Source organism: Cherax quadricarinatus, chromosome 28 (assembly GCF_038502225.1).
Source record: "Cherax quadricarinatus isolate ZL_2023a chromosome 28, ASM3850222v1, whole genome shotgun sequence".
Classification (NCBI taxonomy): Eukaryota; Metazoa; Arthropoda; class Malacostraca; order Decapoda; family Parastacidae; genus Cherax; species Cherax quadricarinatus.
Window position 1 is genome coordinate 12,653,457 of NC_091319.1, and position 18,025 is coordinate 12,671,481.

The following is an 18,025-nucleotide window of genomic DNA, read 5'->3' on the forward strand; positions in this document are numbered from 1 at the left end:
TAAAAAAAAATATGTCTTATAATTAGATTTCCTGATAACGGAGTCTCGTTGCACTATGAATCACCAATTAGACAGTCTTAAAAAAATACAGGAATTTCACCAGTGCATGTACAAACAGGAAACGTTTTAGTCATCTTACAGTGGACGGAGGCTCGAGCCTCCACCCTTCATTCAGCAGAATTACCCACATGGGTTTAGCGCTTCAAATGGGTATAAATAAAGCAAACATGAGACGTGTGTGTGTGTGTGTGGCACACACACACACACACACACACACACACACACACACACAGTGTTAAAGTTTTAGACGAGAGACTGAGGGACGTGACGAGAACCTTGACCAAAATAAATAAAATTTGAGGACTATTGTGTTACAGAGACTGGAGGAACATTGTGGTACAGAGACTGGAGGAACATTGTGGTACAGAGACTGGAGGAACATTGTGGTACTGAGACTGGAGGAACATTGTGGTACAGAGACTGGAGGAACATTGTGGTACAGAGACTGGAGGAACATTGTGGTACAGAGACTGGAGGAACATTGTGGTACAGAGACTGGAGGAACATTGTGGTACAGAGACTGGAGGAACATTGTGGTACAGAGACTGGAGGAACATTGTGGTACAGAGACTGGAGGAACATTGTGGTACAGAGACTGGAGGAACATTGTGGTACAGAGACTGGAGGAACATTGTGGTACAGAGACTGGAGGAACATTGTGGTACAGAGACTGGAGGAACATTGTGGTACAGAGACTGGAGGAACATTGTGGTACAGAGACTGGAGGAACATTGTGGTACAGAGACTGGAGGAACATTGTGGTACAGAGACTGGAGGAACATTGTGGTACAGAGACTGGAGGAACATTGTGGTACAGAGACTGGAGGAACATTGTGGTACAGAGACTGGATGAACAGTCTTTTACAAAGATTCGAGGAGCAATGTATTACAAAGATTTAAAGAAGTTTGTTACAAAAGATTTGAAGATCAGTGTATTACGAAAATTTAAAGAACATTGTATTACAAAGATATGAAGAACAGTGTGTTACAAACCTTGGAACAACATTATGTTACAATGTTAATGTGCCAGTCTGAAGAACAATCCTAGCTAACATGGAAAATAAAATGTAAACACCTAGAATTTCTAACACTGTACTCCCTGCACCTCTAACACTGTACTCCCTGCACCTCTAACACTGTTCTCCCTGCACCTCTAACACTGTACTCCCTGCACCTCTAACACTGTACTCCCTGCACCTCTAACACTGTTCTCCCTGCACATCTAACACTGTTCTCCCTGCACCTCTAACACTGTACTCCCTGCACCTCTAACACTGTACTCCCTGCACCTCTAACACTGTTCTCCCTGCACATCTAACACTGTTCTCCCTGCACCTCTAACACTGTTCTCCCTGCACCTCTAACACTGTACTCCCTGCACCTCTAACACTGTTCTCCCTGCACCTCTAACACTGTTCTCCCTGCACCTCTAACACTGTACTCCCTGCACATCTAACACTGTTCTCCCTGCACCTCTAACACTGTACTCCCTGCACCTCTAACACTGTACTCCCTGCACATCTAACACTGTTCTCCCTGCACCTCTAACACTGTACTCCCTGCACCTCTAACACTGTACTCCCTGCACCTCTAACACTGTTCTCCCTGCACATCTAACACTGTTCTCCCTGCACCTCTAACACTGTTCTCCCTGCACCTCTAACACTGTTCTCCCTGCACCTCTAACACTGTTCTCCTTGCACCTCTAACACTGTTCTCCCTGCACCTCTAACACTGTTCTCCCTGCACCTCTAACACTGTTCTCCCTGCACCTCTAACACTGTTCTCCCTGCACCTCTAACACTGTTCTCCCTGCACCTCTAACACTGTTCTCCCTGCACCTCTAACACTGTTCTCCCTGCACCTCTAACACTGTTCTCCCTGCACCTCTAACACTGTTCTCCCTGCACCTCTAACACTGTTCTCCCTGCACCTCTAACACTGTTCTCCCTGCACATCTAACACTGTTCTCTCTGCACCTCTAACACTGTTCTCCCTGCACCTCTAACACTGTTCTCCTTGCACCTCTAACACTGTTCTCCCTGCACCTCTAACACTGTTCTCCCTGCACCTCTAACACTGTTCTCCCTGCACCTCTAACACTGTTCTCCCTGCACCTCTAACACTGTTCTCCCTGCACCTCTAACACTGTTCTCCCTGCACCTCTAACACTGTTCTCCCTGCACCTCTAACACTGTTCTCCCTGCACCTCTAACATTGTTCTCCCTGCACATCTAACACTGTACTCCCTGCACCTCTAACACTGTTCTCCCTGCACCTCTAACACTGTTCTCCCTGCACCTCTAACACTGTTCTCCCTGCACCTCTAACACTGTTCTCCCTGCACCTCTAACACTGTTCTCCCTGCACATCTAACACTGTTCTCTCTGCACCTCTAACACTGTTCTCCCTGCACCTCTAACACTGTTCTCCTTGCACCTCTAACACTGTTCTCCCTGCACCTCTAACACTGTTCTCCCTGCACCTCTAACACTGTTCTCCCTGCACCTCTAACACTGTTCTCCCTGCACCTCTAACACTGTTCTCCCTGCACCTCTAACACTGTTCTCCCTGCACCTCTAACATTGTTCTCCCTGCACCTCTAACACTGTTCTCCCTGCACCTCTAACATTGTTCTCCCTGCACATCTAACACTGTACTCCCTGCACCTCTAACACTGTTCTCCCTGCACCTCTAACACTGTTCTCCCTGCACATCTAACACTGTTCTCCCTGCACCTCTAACACTGTTCTCCCTGCACCTCTAACACTGTTCTCCCTGCACCTCTAACACTGTTCTCCCTGCACCTCTAACACTGTTCTCCCTGCACCACTAACACTGTTCTCCCTGCACCTCTAACACTGTTCTCCCTGCACCTCTAACACTGTTATCCCTGCACATCTAACACTGTACTCCCTGCACCTCTAACACTGTTCTCCCTGCACCTCTAACACCGTTCTCCCTGCACATCTAACACTGTACTCCCTGCACCTCTAACACTGTTCTCCCTGCACCTCTAACACTGTTCTCCCTGCACCTCTAACACTGTTCTCCCTGCACATCTAACGCTGTACTTCCTGCACATCTAACACTGTTCCCCCTGCACCTCTAACACTGTTCTCTCTGCACCTCTAACACTGTTCTCCCTGCACCTCTAACACTGTTCTCCCTGCACCTCTAACACTGTTCTCCCTGCACATCTAACACTGTACTCCCTGCACCTCTAACACTGTTCTCCCTGAACCTCTAACACTGTTCTCTCTGCACCTCTAACACTCTTCTCCCTGCACCTCTAACACTGTTCTCCCTGCACCTCTAACACTGTTCTCCCTGTACATCTAACGCTGTACTTCATGCACATCTAACACTGTTCTCCCTGCACCTCTAACACTGTTCTCTCTGCATCTCTAACACTGTTCTCCCTGCACCTCTAACACTGTTCTCCCTGCACCTCTAACACTGTTCTCCCTGCACATCTAACACTGTACTCCCTGCACCTCTAACACTGTTCTCCCTGCACCTCTAACACTGTTCTCTCTGCACCTCTAACACTGTTCTCCCTGAACCTCTAACACTGTTCTCCATGCACCTCTAACACTGTTCTCCCTGCACATCTAACACTGTACTCCCTGCACAACTAACACTGTTCTCCCTGCACCTCTAACACTGTTCTCTCTGCACCTCTAACACTGTTCTCCCTGCACCTCTAACACTGTTCTCCCTGCACCTCTAACACTATTCTCCCTGCACCTCTAACACTGTTCTCCCTGCATATCTAACACTGTTCTCCCTGCACCTCTAACACTGTACTTCCTGCACATCTAACACTGTTCTCCCTGCACCTTTAACACTGTTCTCCCTGCACCTCTAACACTGTTCTCCCTGCACCTCTAACACTGTTCTCCCTGCACCTCTAAGACTGTTCTCCATGCACATCTAACATTGTACTCCCTGCACCTCTAACACTGTTCTTCCTGCACCTCTAACACTGTTCACTCTGTACCTCTAACACTGTTCTCCCTGCACCTCTAACACTGTTCTCCCTGCACATCTAACACTGTTCTCCCTGCACCTCTAACACTGTTCTCCCTGCACCTCTAACACTGTTCTCCCTGCACCTCTAACACTGTACTCCCTGCACATCTAACACTGTTCTCCCTGCACCTCTAACACTGTTCTCCCTGCACCTCTAACACTCTTCTCCCTGCACCTCTAACACTGTTCTCCCTGTACCTCTAACACTGTACTCCCTGCACCTCTAACACTGTACTCCCTGCACCTCTAACATTGTACTCCCTGCACCTCTAGCACTGTACTCTCTGTACCTCTAACACTGTACTCTCTGTACCTCTAACACTGTTTTCCCTGCACCTCTAACACTGTACTCTCTGTACCTCTAACACTGTAATCCTTGTATCTCTAACACTGTAATCCCTGTATCTCTAACACTGTACTTCCTATATTTCTAACACAATATTCCTTATACTTCTAACAGTGTAGTCACTCCACCACCAACAGACTCCCAACACCACTAACACGCTACTCAATGGACCCCTAGCACACTACTTCCTGTTCCAATATCACAATTCTCTTCGTCTCCAACACCATACTCCGTGCACCTTTAAAGCTGTACTCCGTGCAGCGAGGACACATTATCTGCAAAATATTGCAAATGCTATTTCCATATCTGGCGACTGCAACAATTCCTTACGAGAACTAGATAGTCGCAGAGAGTAACAAATAAGTCAGGCGAAAAAATGTAATTGCGATAATTTCAGAATCGTTATGATAATTACATTCTTCAGTGCCTGTCCAGTGTAAACGGGGAGCTTAGATAATCGAGGTACAGTGTGACTTGCTTTAGAGGATGCGTGTTGTTCTTGCAAATCAGACGGGGTTACTGGGGGAAAGGTGAAGCTAGCGTTGAACTCCGAGCCGCCAGCACTAACAGCCTGGTTGCTAGGGTATACGACAGGATATACTCACCTTAGAAGTGTATGTCTCTCAACATATGCTTGCCGAGAGTTTGCTCTAATCGCTATTTTTAGGTATTAAGGTGTTCTTGTCCGGTGGTGAACATGGTACTTGCAGCCTCAGTGAACATCTTGTAGTCGATAGGCTTGAAACCCCTTTGACTAACAATTATGTATACAAGCAGGAGAACTGAGGGGAATTGTTATTATTATCATTTTTTACGTGATAATTCTCATCATCATCATTATCTCCCCCATGACAACACTCCACATTATAAATTTCAAGACGATATTTAATGTCATGATAATTTTTGCGGTGAATAATTTTTGCTCTTATAATAATCCAAAATCATCTTCGTAATTATCAGACAATATGGTAGGATGATTTCCATTAGAATCTCCGTCATAATGATCCTTATTTGCGCCGTCATCAGTTATTATCCACATCTCCTGTATTATCAGTCTGCAAATTTTCTATGGGTAAGCCAGCAGACTGTCTCGGTCAGATGACCAAAAGCTCCAGTGGCGGGTTTCCCTGACGAACCTTACCTCACTGAACCTAACGTAACCTAACTTAACCTAACCTAACCTAACCTAACCTAACCTAACCTAACCTAACCTAACCTCACCTCAACTAACCTAACTTAACCTAACCTAATCTAACCTAACCTAACCTAACCTAACCTAACCTAACCTCACCTCAACTAACCTAACTTAACCTAACCTAACCTAACCTAACCTAACCTAACCTAACCTAACCTAATCTAACCTTCCCTCACCTAACCTAACCTAACCTAACCTAACCTAACCTAACCTAACCAAACCTAACAACCTAACCTAACCTAACCTAACCTAACCTAACCTAACCTAACCTAACCTAACCTAACCTTCCCTCACCTAACCTAACCTAACCTAACCTAACCAAACCTAACAACCTAACCTAACCTAACCTAACCTAACCTAACCTAACCTAACCTAACCTAACCTAACCTAACCTAACCTCAACTAACCTAACTTAACCTCACCTAACCTAACCTAACCTAACCTAACCTAACCTAACCTAACCTAACCTAACCTAACCTAACCTAACCTTCCCGCACCTAACCTAACCTAACCTAACCAAACCTAACTTAACCTAACCTTCCCTCACCTAACCTAACCTAACCTAACCAAACTTAACCTAACCTTACCTCACCTAACCTACAGATTGTCTGTCGTGTAGTACAAGGATACAAGTAGCAGAATAATTCTATATTAGACAGCAGTTGACAAATAATCCACAATACCATGGGTGAAACAAATCACATGTAACACACAAGATCGTCGCTGCAACGTTTCACAAAAAATACAATATCCTGGCTGTAACATTACACAAATAACTCACAATATCTTGGCTTGAATAATTCACAGATAACCCACAATACCCTGGCTGCAACATTTCACAAAACCCACAATATCTTGGCTTGAATAATTCACAGATAACCCACAATACCCTGGCTGCAACATTTCACAAAACCCACAATATCTTGGCTGGAACAATTGACAGATAACCCACAATATCCTGGTTGCACCATCTCATAAATAACCCACAATACCTTGGCTGCAACAATTCACAGGTAACCCACAATACCGTGGCTGCAACAATTCGCATCTCGGCTCTCAGCAGCTAGAGGTCATAACCTGACCTTAACGTGGGGGAAAAAACCATAATACAGACTACTTAAATTGCGTTAATGTCACCTGGGATCATTGTCACCTGGGATCAGTGCCTCCTGGGATCAGTGCCACCTGGGCTCAGTGCCACCTGGGATCAGTGCCACCTGGGATCAGTGCCACCTGGGCTCAGTGCCACCTGAGATCAGTGCCACCTGGGATCAGTGCCACCTGGGATCAGTACCATCTGGGATCAGTGCCACCTGGGATCAGTGCCACCTGGGATCAGTACCACCTGGGATCAGTACCACCTGGGCTCAGTGCCACCTGGGATTACGTTACATATTTTTTTGTTTTACTGTGAAATATAACGAGGGTGATTTATTCAGAATAAAGCGACGCCTCTTGTAATTGTTTATTGTAGTGGCGAAGCTGAGAATGAATTGTAAAATAAAATACGTATGTTTGGTGTAAAAGAAAAAATAACTGCAGATGTGTGCTTTGACCCCTCTGGGAAATGATATTTATTGTGAAGAAGAGAGTTGTGGTGGCGCAAGGTAGCTCTCTCTCTCTCTCTCTCTCTCTCTCTCTCTCTCTCTCTCTCTCTCTCTCTCTCTCTCTCTCTCTCTCTCTCTCTCTCTCTCTCTCTCTCTCTCTCTCTCTCTCTCTCTCACACACATACAAAATAGCGAGTTAAAAATCACTGGAAATTATAAAAAAACGCCTTATTTATTAAAGAATACTCGAAACCACAATCAGCTTATTGCAACTACAACTTTTCGAATTACTGCCGGGGAGCTGGACGAAGTATTCGAGATGTAGCTCTGAGTTACCTATGTTGTTTTACTTTCCATTGTATTTTTGTGAATGTTTTGTCAATGTAGTTTGTCTTTAAATAAAATATATATAAAATATAGGGGGTGGTAGGAGAAAATTCTCAAACAGCTTCAGGGAGAACCTTGAGTTTTCCCTGAAGCAAGTTTATTCTTTTCTCTGAGGATGAGGGTCCCTATAACAGTTCTAGAGGTGGTACCTCCCTATATTATATATATATATATATATATATATATATATATATATATATATATATATATATATATATATATATGTATATGTATATATATATATATATATATATATATATATATATATGTCGTGCCGAATAGGCAGATCTTGCGATCTTGGCTTAAATAGCAACGTTCATCTTGCCATATAAGACAATTGAAAATTTGTGTATGCAATAATTTCGCAAAAATCATTCTGAACTTAACGAAAAAAATATATTTTATTGTGTTTGTTTAGTATTTAATTATTGTAAACAAATCTAAAATACATTTAGATGGGTTAGGCTAAAATAAATTGCGCTTGTTATAATAAGGTTAGGTAAGTTTTCTAAGTTCCTATTGGTGCAAAATTATTAATTTTTACGTCAACATTAATGAAAAAAATATATCTTTAAAGGTATAAGAGAAAATTTCAGAAAGGACTTAATTTTAAATGAGTTCTTGCTAATTGACCAGTTTTACATATTCTGCACGACATATATATATATATATATATATATATATATATATATATATATATATATATATATATATATATATATATATATATATATATATATATATATATATATATATATATATATATATATATATATATATAGGTGTATATACCTTGTCTCCTCAGTGGGTAAATACGTACAAAGAGTGCCTTCAGTGTGCCTGCTATAGTGTGCCAAGTTTCCCATATATATGAGGGAATAATGTCCCCCTCGCGTTCTTGGAGGCTTTATACCGTAGAGTTGCCTTACTGCAATACCTTTTCAGGGTTGAAACTTTATCCCTGAAAGCTGCCCGAGTTATATTCTTGTATGTTGCGTGTTGTGTGTTGTTGCGTGTTGTGTGTTGTTGCGTGGTGTGTGTTGTGCGTTGTTGCGTGTTGTGTGTTGTTGCGTGGTGTGTGTGTTGTGCGTTGTTGCGTGTTGTGTGTTGTTGCGTGGTGTGTGTGTTGTGCGTCGTTGCGTGTTGTGTGTTGTTGAGTGGTGTGTGTTGTGCGTTGTTGTGTGTTGTGTTGTTGCGTGGTGTGTGTTGTGCGTTGTTGCGTGTTGTGTGTTGCGCGGTGTGTGTTGTGCGTTGTTGCGTGTTGTGTGTTGCGCGGTGTGTGTTGTTGCGTGGTGTGTGTGTTGTGCGTCGTTGCGTGTTGTGTGTTGTTGCGTGGTGTGTGTTGTGCGTTGTTGCGTGTTGTGTGTTGCGCGGTGTGTGTTGTTGCGTGGTGTGTGTGTTGTGCGTCGTTGCGTGTTGTGTGTTGTTGCGTGGTGTGTGTTGTGCGTTGTTGCGTGGTGTGTGTGTGTTGTTGCGTGTTGTGCGTTGTTACGTGTTGTGTGTTCTGTGATGGATGTTGTGTGTTATATATTGTACGTTGCAATGTTTGCATTTTAGTTGCCATATGTCTAAGGCTGTTGTCGGCAGACTCTGCGTGTTGAGTTTTGTGTGCGTGTGTGCGTGTGTGTGCGTGAGTGTGTGTATGTGTGTATATATGTGTGTGTGTGTGTGTGTGTATGTGCTAACTGAGTGAGATTTGCAGCCTTGGATCCCGAGCCTGACTCTGTCCCCGGTCTTCTTTGTCCTTCCCCAAGGTTCATAACTTAGCACTTGGTGGGGTTAAACTCCAGGAGCCATATATGAGACTAAGCTTGTAACCTTTCCAGATCCCTTTGTAATTTCTTTTGATCCTCATCCGCTTGTATTCTCATCCTTAGCATAACGTCATCTGGGAACAGAAATTCCGCTGACTCCATATCTTCTGTCAAGTCATTCACGTATATAAGAAACAGCGAAGGCCGTAGGACTGATCCTTGTGGAACTCCACTCGTCATATGCACCCATTGCTACACCTCGTCACGAACCATCACCCGTTGTTTCCTTCCTGTCAGTTAAACCTTGATCAATTGCAGTGTTTTTCCTCTTATGACTGTTTTCCCCTCTAGCTGTTGCACTAGTATCTTGTGCAGTACTGTGTGTAGTGTCAAAAGGCTTCTTACAGTTCAAGAAAATGCAGTCTACCTATCCCTCCCTCTCTTGCTTTACTTTTTTTTTTACTTTGTCGTAGAACTATAGTTGGTTTGTGAGGCAGGATTTTCCATTCCTGAAGCCGTGCTGGATGCCATGTATGAACCCACTCCTTTCTAGGTGCTCCACCACTCTTCACCTAGGAATCTTTTCCTTAACTTTGCATACTATACATGTCAGCACATATATCCTTTCTTAAAATCTGGGACTACATTTCCTGTCTTCCACACCTCTAGCAGTTGCCCTGTGACGATACATATTGCAGATTGTTGGTAGCGACACACACACACAGTGTTTCTGCTCCCTCTCTCAGAATCCACGGAGAGATATTATCTGGTCCCACCACCTTCGTGGTATTTAGCTCACATAACAGCTTCACCTCCTCCCCGGTTGTGTGTATTGTGTCTTACTTGCTGATGCACTCTGCCTTCTGTGTGTATGTGTGTGTGTTTGTGTGTGTTTGTGTGTGTGTGTGTGTGTGCCAGCTTTGTCTGTGTATGTTGTGTACTGCTGTATGTTGCGTGATTTGTGTTGAATGTTGTGTAATGCTGTATGTCGCATGTTATGTGCTGTGTGTTAGGTGTTGTATATTGTTGTATACTATGTTCGGTGTGCTGTGTATTGGGTGGTGGGCGAGAGATGTCTAAAAGCAAAGCCTAACGCCAAGCAGATATCATGCGAATGTGTATATATGCATGACCCACGCATGTGTAAACAAATCAATGAAAGCGATATATATTTTTGTGCAAACGACTTTGTAAATGCGAAAGAATCTGAGTGTGAGAGAGAATACATCGTCAGCCAGCATGAGTGTCTGTCAACAAACTCTATCCACAAACACACACACACACACACACACACACACACACACACACACACACACACACACACACACACACACACACACACACACACACACACACACTCACACACACACACACACACACACACACACACACACAAACACACACACACACACACACACAGAGAGGGTACAGAGACGCAAGGAGGAACGAGAAGCAATGAAAATGAGCAGGACTCAGACACAGGAGGAAGGGCAAACACACCCCACAGAATCTCCCACCAAAAGACTCCACCCGCGACATTCCCAACGCAACTGAGCAACCTATACTACAACCCACTCACTGTTCCCTCCCCCACCAACCCCCATATCACAAACCTCACCCCAACAGCTGTCCCTTATGGGCATTCTGACCCCACCCCCATCAACACAAACCCCACCTACACCACAGCCCCATATAGGCCCCCACCAAGGCTCTCGCTCCCCCAACCCCAATATTCTTGCATGACCACAATGATAGAAAAGAAACTAAAGGTTTGGTACACAAACGCGGATGGAATAACGAATAAACATGAGGAGTGGAACGAAAGAATCAGTGAAAAATCCCCAGACATCATAGCAGTCACAGAAACAAAACTCGCTGAGACAATAACAGACACAATCTTCCCAACAGGATATCAGATCCTGAGGAAAGATAGAAGGAGTAGAGGGGGAGGAGGGGTTGCACTGCTCATAAAACACCGATGGGGATTTGAGGAAATGGAAGGCATGGACATGATTGGAGAAAGACACTACATTGTAGATACAATTCAGTCCGGAGAACATAAAGTAGTCATTGGAGTGATGTATAACCCACCACAGAACTGCAGGAGGCCAAGAGAGGAGTACGAAGAAAACTACAGGGTGATGGTGGACACACTGGCTGAGGTGGCAAGAAGAGCTCACTCGAGCAGAGCAAAGTTACTGGTAATGGGCGACTTCAACCACAGGGAGATCGACTGGGAAAACCTGGAGCCACATGGGGGTCCCGAAACATGGAGAGCCAAGATGATGGATGTGGTACTTGAAAACCTCATGCATCAACATGTCAGGGACACAACCAGAGAGAGAGGGGAGGATGAGCCAGCAAGACTGGATCTTGTGTTCACCCTGAGCAGTTCAGACATTGAGGACATCACTTACGAGAGGCCCCTTGGAGCTAGCGATCATGTGGTTCTGAGTTTTGACTATATAGTAGAGTTACAAGTGGAGAAGGTAACAGGAACTGAAGGGGACAGGCCAAACTATAAAAGGGAGGACTACACAGGTATGAGAAACTTCCTGCAGGAGGTTCAGTGGGACAGAGAAATGGTTGGAAAATCAGTAAACGAGATGATGGAATATGTGGCAACAAAGTGCAAGGAGGCAGAGGAAAGTTTTGTTCCCAAGGGAAACAGAAATAATAGGAAGACCAAAACGAGTCCTTGGTTTACCCGAAGGTGTAGGGAGGCAAAAACTAAGTGCAACAGAGAATGGAAAAGGTACAGGAGGCATAGGACCCAGGAAAACAAGGAGATTAGTAGAAGAGCCAGAAACGAGTATGCACAGATAAGGAGGGAGGCCCAGCGACAGTATGAAAACGACATAGCATCGAAAGTCAAATCTGATCCGAAACTGCTGTACAGCCACATTAGGAGGAAGACAACAGTCAAGGACCAGGTGATAAGGCTGAGGAAAGAAGGTGGAGAACTCACAAGAAACGATCAAGAGGTATGTGAGGAGCTCAACACGAGATTTAAGGAAGTATTTACAGTAGAGACAGGAAGGACTCTGGGGGGACAGACCAGATGGGGACACCAGCAAGGAATACACCAACAAGTGTTGGACGACATACATACAGATGAGGAGGGGGTGAAGAAACTGCTAAGGGACATCGATACCTCAAAGGCAATGGGACCGGACAACATCTCCCCGTGGGTCCTTAGAGAGGGAGCAGATATGTTGTGCGTGCCACTTACCACAATCTTCAACACATCCCTGGAAACTGGGCAACTACCTGAGGTATGGAAGACGGCAAATGTAGTTCCCATTTTTAAAAAAGGAGACAGAAAAGAGGCACTAAACTATAGACCTGTGTCATTGACGTGTATAGTATGCAAAATTATGGAGAAGATTATCAGGAGGAGAGTGGTGGAGCACCTGGAACGGAACAGGAGTATAAATGCCATCCAGCACGGATTCACGGAAGGCAAATCCTGTGTCACAAACTTTCTGGAGTTTTATGATAAAATAACAGAAGTAAGACACGAGAGAGAGGGGTGGGTTGATTGCATCTTCTTGGACTGCAAGAAGGCCTTTGACACAGTTCCTCACAAGAGATTAGTGCAGAAGCTAGAGCATCAGGCGCATATAACAGGAAGGGCACTGCAATGGATCAGAGAATACCTGACAGGGAGGCAACAACGAGTCATGGTACGTAATGATGTATCACAGTGGGCACCTGTGACGAGCGGGGTCCCACAGGGGTCGGTCCTAGGACCAGTGCTATTTTTGGTATATGTGAACGACATGACGGAAGGGTTAGACTCAGAAGTGTCCCTGTTTGCAGATGATGTGAAGTTAATGAGGAGAATTAAATCTGATGAGGACCAGGCAGGACTTCAAAGAGACCTGGACAGACTGGACACCTGGTCCAGCAAATGGCTTCTCGAATTTAATCCTGCCAAATGCAAAGTCATGAAGATAGGGGAAGGGCACAGAAGACCACAGACAGAGTATAGGCTAGGTAGCCAAAGACTGCAAACCTCACTCAAGGAGAAAGATCTTGGGGTGAGTATAACACCGAGCATGTCTCCGGAAGCACACATCAATCAGATAACTGCTGCAGCATATGGGCGCCTGGCAAACCTGAGAACAGCATTCCGATACCTTAGTAAGGAATCATTCAAGACACTGTACACCGTGTATGTCAGGCCCATACTGGAGTATGCAGCACCTGTTTGGAACCCGCACTTGATAAAGCACGTCAAGAAACTAGAGAAAGTACAAAGGTTTGCGACAAGGTTAGTTCCAGAGCTAAGGGGAATGTCCTATGAGGAAAGATTAAGGGAAATCGGCCTGACGACACTGGAGGACAGGAGGGTCAGGGGAGACATGATAACGACATATAAAATACTGCGTGGAATAGACAAGGTGGACAAAGACAGGATGTTCCAGGGAGGGGACACAGAAACAAGAGGCCACAATTGGAAGTTGAAGACACAAATGAGTCAGAGAGATAGTAGGAAGTATTTCTTCAGTCATAGAGTTGTAAGGCAGTGGAATAGCCTAGAAAATGACGTAGTGGAGGCAGGAACCATACACAGTTTTAAGACGAGGTTTGATAAAGCTCATGGAGCGGGGAGAGAGAGGGCCTAGTAGCAACCGGTGAAGAGGCGGGGCCAGGAGCTAGGACTCGACCCCTGCAACCACAAATAGGTGAGTACAAATAGGTGAGTACACACACACACACACACGCACACACACACACTCACACACACACTCACACACACACGCACACACACACACACACACACACACACACACACAGAACAGCATTCCGACATCTTAATAAGGAATCGTTCAGGACCCTGTACACCGTATACGTTAGGCCCATATTGGAGTATGCGGCACCAGTTTGGAACCCACACCTAGCCAAGCACGTAAAGAAACTAGAGAAAGTGCAAAGGTTTGCAACAAGACTAGTCCCAGAGCTAAGAGGTATGTCCTACGAGGAGAGGTTAAGGGAAATCAACCTGACGACACTGGAGGACAGGAGAGATAGGGGGGACATGATAACGACATACAAAATACTGAGGGGAATTGACAAGGTGGACAAAGACAGGATGTTCCAGAGATTGGACACAGTAACAAGGGGACACAGTTGGAAGCTAAAGACACAGATGAATCACAGGGATGTTAGGAAGTATTTCTTCAGCCACAGAGTAGTCAGTAAGTGGAATAGTTTGGGAAGCGATGTAGTGGAGGCAGGATCCATACATAGCTTTAAGCAGAGGTATGATAAAGCTCACGGCTCGGGGAGAGTGACCTAGTAGCGATCAGTGAAGAGGCGGGGCCAGGAGCTCGGACTCGACCCCCGCAACCTCAACTAGGTGAGTACAACTAGGTGAGTACACACACACACACACACACACACACACACACGCACACACACACACACACACTCACACACACACACACACACACACACAAACACACACACAAACACACACACAAACACATACACACCCCTTGATAGCAACGCTAGTTGAGTTTCTACAGCTCAAGGCCAGCTGTTATAAAACACGCTTGAGACACGAAAATAGTAGCGCACACCTGTGAAGTGTGTGTGTGTGTGTGTGTGTGTGTGTGTGTGTGTGTGTGTGTGTGTGTGTGTGTGTGTGTGTGTGTGTGTGGAGGGTTTTGCATTCGAGCTGTCGACATTTATATAAACATTTGCTTCCTGGTTTTATTACATTTTACATATGTTTTCAGTTTTATATTTTCAGCATTTATACGATAACTTTTACTTGCTTTTATCAATGTATGTGAAACAATATATATATATATATATATATATATATATATATATATATATATATATATATATATATATATATATATATATATATATATATATATATATATATATATATATTATCAAGGAACTGATAGTTCCTTGATAATGTGAGTAGTCACGAAAGCGCTTGGAATTTCTCTATTCTTTCAGAGTGGTTGTTTTGCATATATATATATATATATATATGCAATAAGATCACAGTAAACAGGTGATTTAAAATATAAAACAATTACTTTGAAAGAATAGATAATATTATAAGCAAGTCATTATTTCATATCAAGGAACTATCAGTTCCTTTGATAATGAGTAGTCACGAAAGCGCTTGGAATTTCTATTCTTTCATAGTGGTTGTTTTGTATATGTATATATATATATATATATATATATATATATATATATATATATATATATATATATATATATATATATATATATATATATATATATATATATATTCCTTATTTCATCGCAGGCCGTTTGGACGATACAAAAATGATGGAGGAAAGGGAGAGAGAGAGAGAGAGACGGGGGGAGAGAAAGTGGGACAGTGAAAAAGAGGTGAAGTGTGAGAGGGTGATAGATGGAGAGAGGTAATGAAGCATCCAAGCATCGGAAGGCAATTAAAGCAGGGGAAAACAGTCACAAACACAACTGTAACAGCGCACAAAACTCGCCCCAGAACCAATCCAAACAGTAGATATAAACTCGCTGAGCATCCCCCCTCTCTCTCTCTCTCTCTCTCTCTCTCTCTCTCTCTCTCTCTCTCTCTCTCTCTCTCTCTCTTTTTTTTTACACAGGGTTTGACAAGATTAAGGATCCCTAGCTTTATTGACAAGCTATTTACAAGTTAAGGATTCTTAACTTTATTGGCAAGCTAAGAGCTGTTACCTACATCAGCTCATTTGAAAGCATTTTTATTGTTATGAGACATACAAGTAGAGAACAGGATGAAATTGGAGCCATTTGTGGGCCAGCATTTTCATTTGATCAACTGACTTTATCTTGTTGACATCATTATGCTGTACGAATGTGTTCCATACTCGAGTCATCCTTGGTATATATGATATCAGATGGAGTGATGTTCTGGAGAAGGGTACAGCCAGAGTGAAGTTGCTGCTTTCTGCCCGTCTTGTGGCATAAAAGCTTGTTTCACACTGTCCTCGAAGTGGATCCAAGTGTGGTTCTTTGACAATATTGGCCTTGTAATAAAGTTGGTAGAATTACCGACAATATGTGTCCTTTTACTTTAAATATTGGCCTTGTACATAACAGTAAGGCCACCCACATCCCTCCTATGTTGAAGGCTCTGCTGAAGTGACAGATCTATCCAGGATGGGTCCAGGCGAGAGATGAGACGTCTTGCTCTGTTCTCTACTCTGTCAAGCAGTCGCAGATGAGAGGGGTGCAGGTAAACCAAGTAAGTGGAGCATACTCAAGGTGTGAGCGTACTTGTGCCTCGTACAAAATCTTGCAATCCCTACTGTCAAGCAGATGCGAGATACGGCGAAGTGCTGTAAGCTTCCTGGCTGCCTTGTTTGCAAGATTTACATCATGGTTCTTCATGGTTAGTTTGGAGTCAAATTTCACCCCAAGGATATCAACTTCTTCTCCAGGTGCCAACACCCTCCCATTCATCCTTACTACTGCACCAGCATTACCATCATTGTGCCTAGAGACGATCATCATTTGCGTTTTCTCAGGTGCAAATGTTACTTGCCATCTTTTTCCCCAAGCTGATATAGCTCTCAGCTGGTGATTGATGTAGCTTAGAGCAGCTGGCATTTCGTGTCTTGGATAAGTGAATGTCAGTGTACAGTCGTCTGTATATGCATGTGATTCTGTGATGAGATGAAGAAGGTCGTTGAAGTAGACATTCCATAACAATAGTCCCAGCACGCTTCCTTGTGGAACACTTGCCCCAGTAGGATGTCTTGCTGATTCCGTTCCATTGAGAACTACACTTAGAGATGTACCATGAAGGTAATCACTGAGGAGACATAGTGTAGAGCCTGCAATTCCCAGTGCTGATGTTTTGCTGGCTGTTGCACCAGTCAGGCCACAATGTCAGTGCTACCACAGCTGACTTTGATTCATCAGTGCTCTCTCTCTCCTCTCTCTCTCTCTCTCTGCTCTCTCTCTCTCTCTCTCTCTCTCTCTCTCTCTCTCTCTCTCTCTCTCTCTCTCTCTCTCTCTCTCTCTCTCTCTCTCTCTCTCTCTCTCTCTCTCTCTCTCTCTCTCTCTCTCTCTCTCTCTCTCTCTCTCTCTCTCTCATTCTCTCCCTCCTCAAGAACATTATTGCATATATTTTTTCACACACCTTGAAAATGTTGGCAGATCTCTGGCTTCGTAATTGACTCGGGGCTTCTCTCCTCCTCCACCTTTTCTTCTCGACTTTACCCCTCCCCCCTCCAAAAAAAAAAACCCAGTTTGGAAACTATCCTGTAATCTAACTAATGGCTCATCCTCATCTTCCCGTACTTCTGCTTGGTTTTACACATTATATATAACTTTCACCGTTAGCTTTTGTTGGATCAGAGTTCTGTGCTTCGTAAAGCAAAGATTAGGACAAGAAAACAATGTTTTATCTATTAGGTTATGGGAAAGACGAAGGAATTTACTCGTCAGGTCTATCGATAATAAAAGTGTGCTCCGTAGCTCGTTTGGTAGCGTACTCAGCTCGCGCACTGAGGTCCGTGGTTCAATCCCAGGGGTACGGATGGAAACATTACGGTGTTTCCTTAAGACACCAGTTGTCCCTGTACACAAAGCAGTAAATAGGTGCCTGAGTGTTACCCGGCTGGTGTGGGTCACATCCTGGGGACAAAATTAACCTAAGTTGTTGAAATGCTTTGCATAACCAGGGACTTTG

At 44.1% G+C, this 18,025-nt stretch overlaps 1 protein-coding gene across 3 annotated transcripts in view; it reads right to left on the reverse strand.

The window, feature by feature from the left end:
• Window positions 1–18,025, reverse strand: part of LOC128693161 (putative neural-cadherin 2) — a 919,455-nt gene that overhangs the window by 524,328 nt on the left and 377,102 nt on the right. The gene's annotated exons all lie outside the window — the stretch shown is intronic.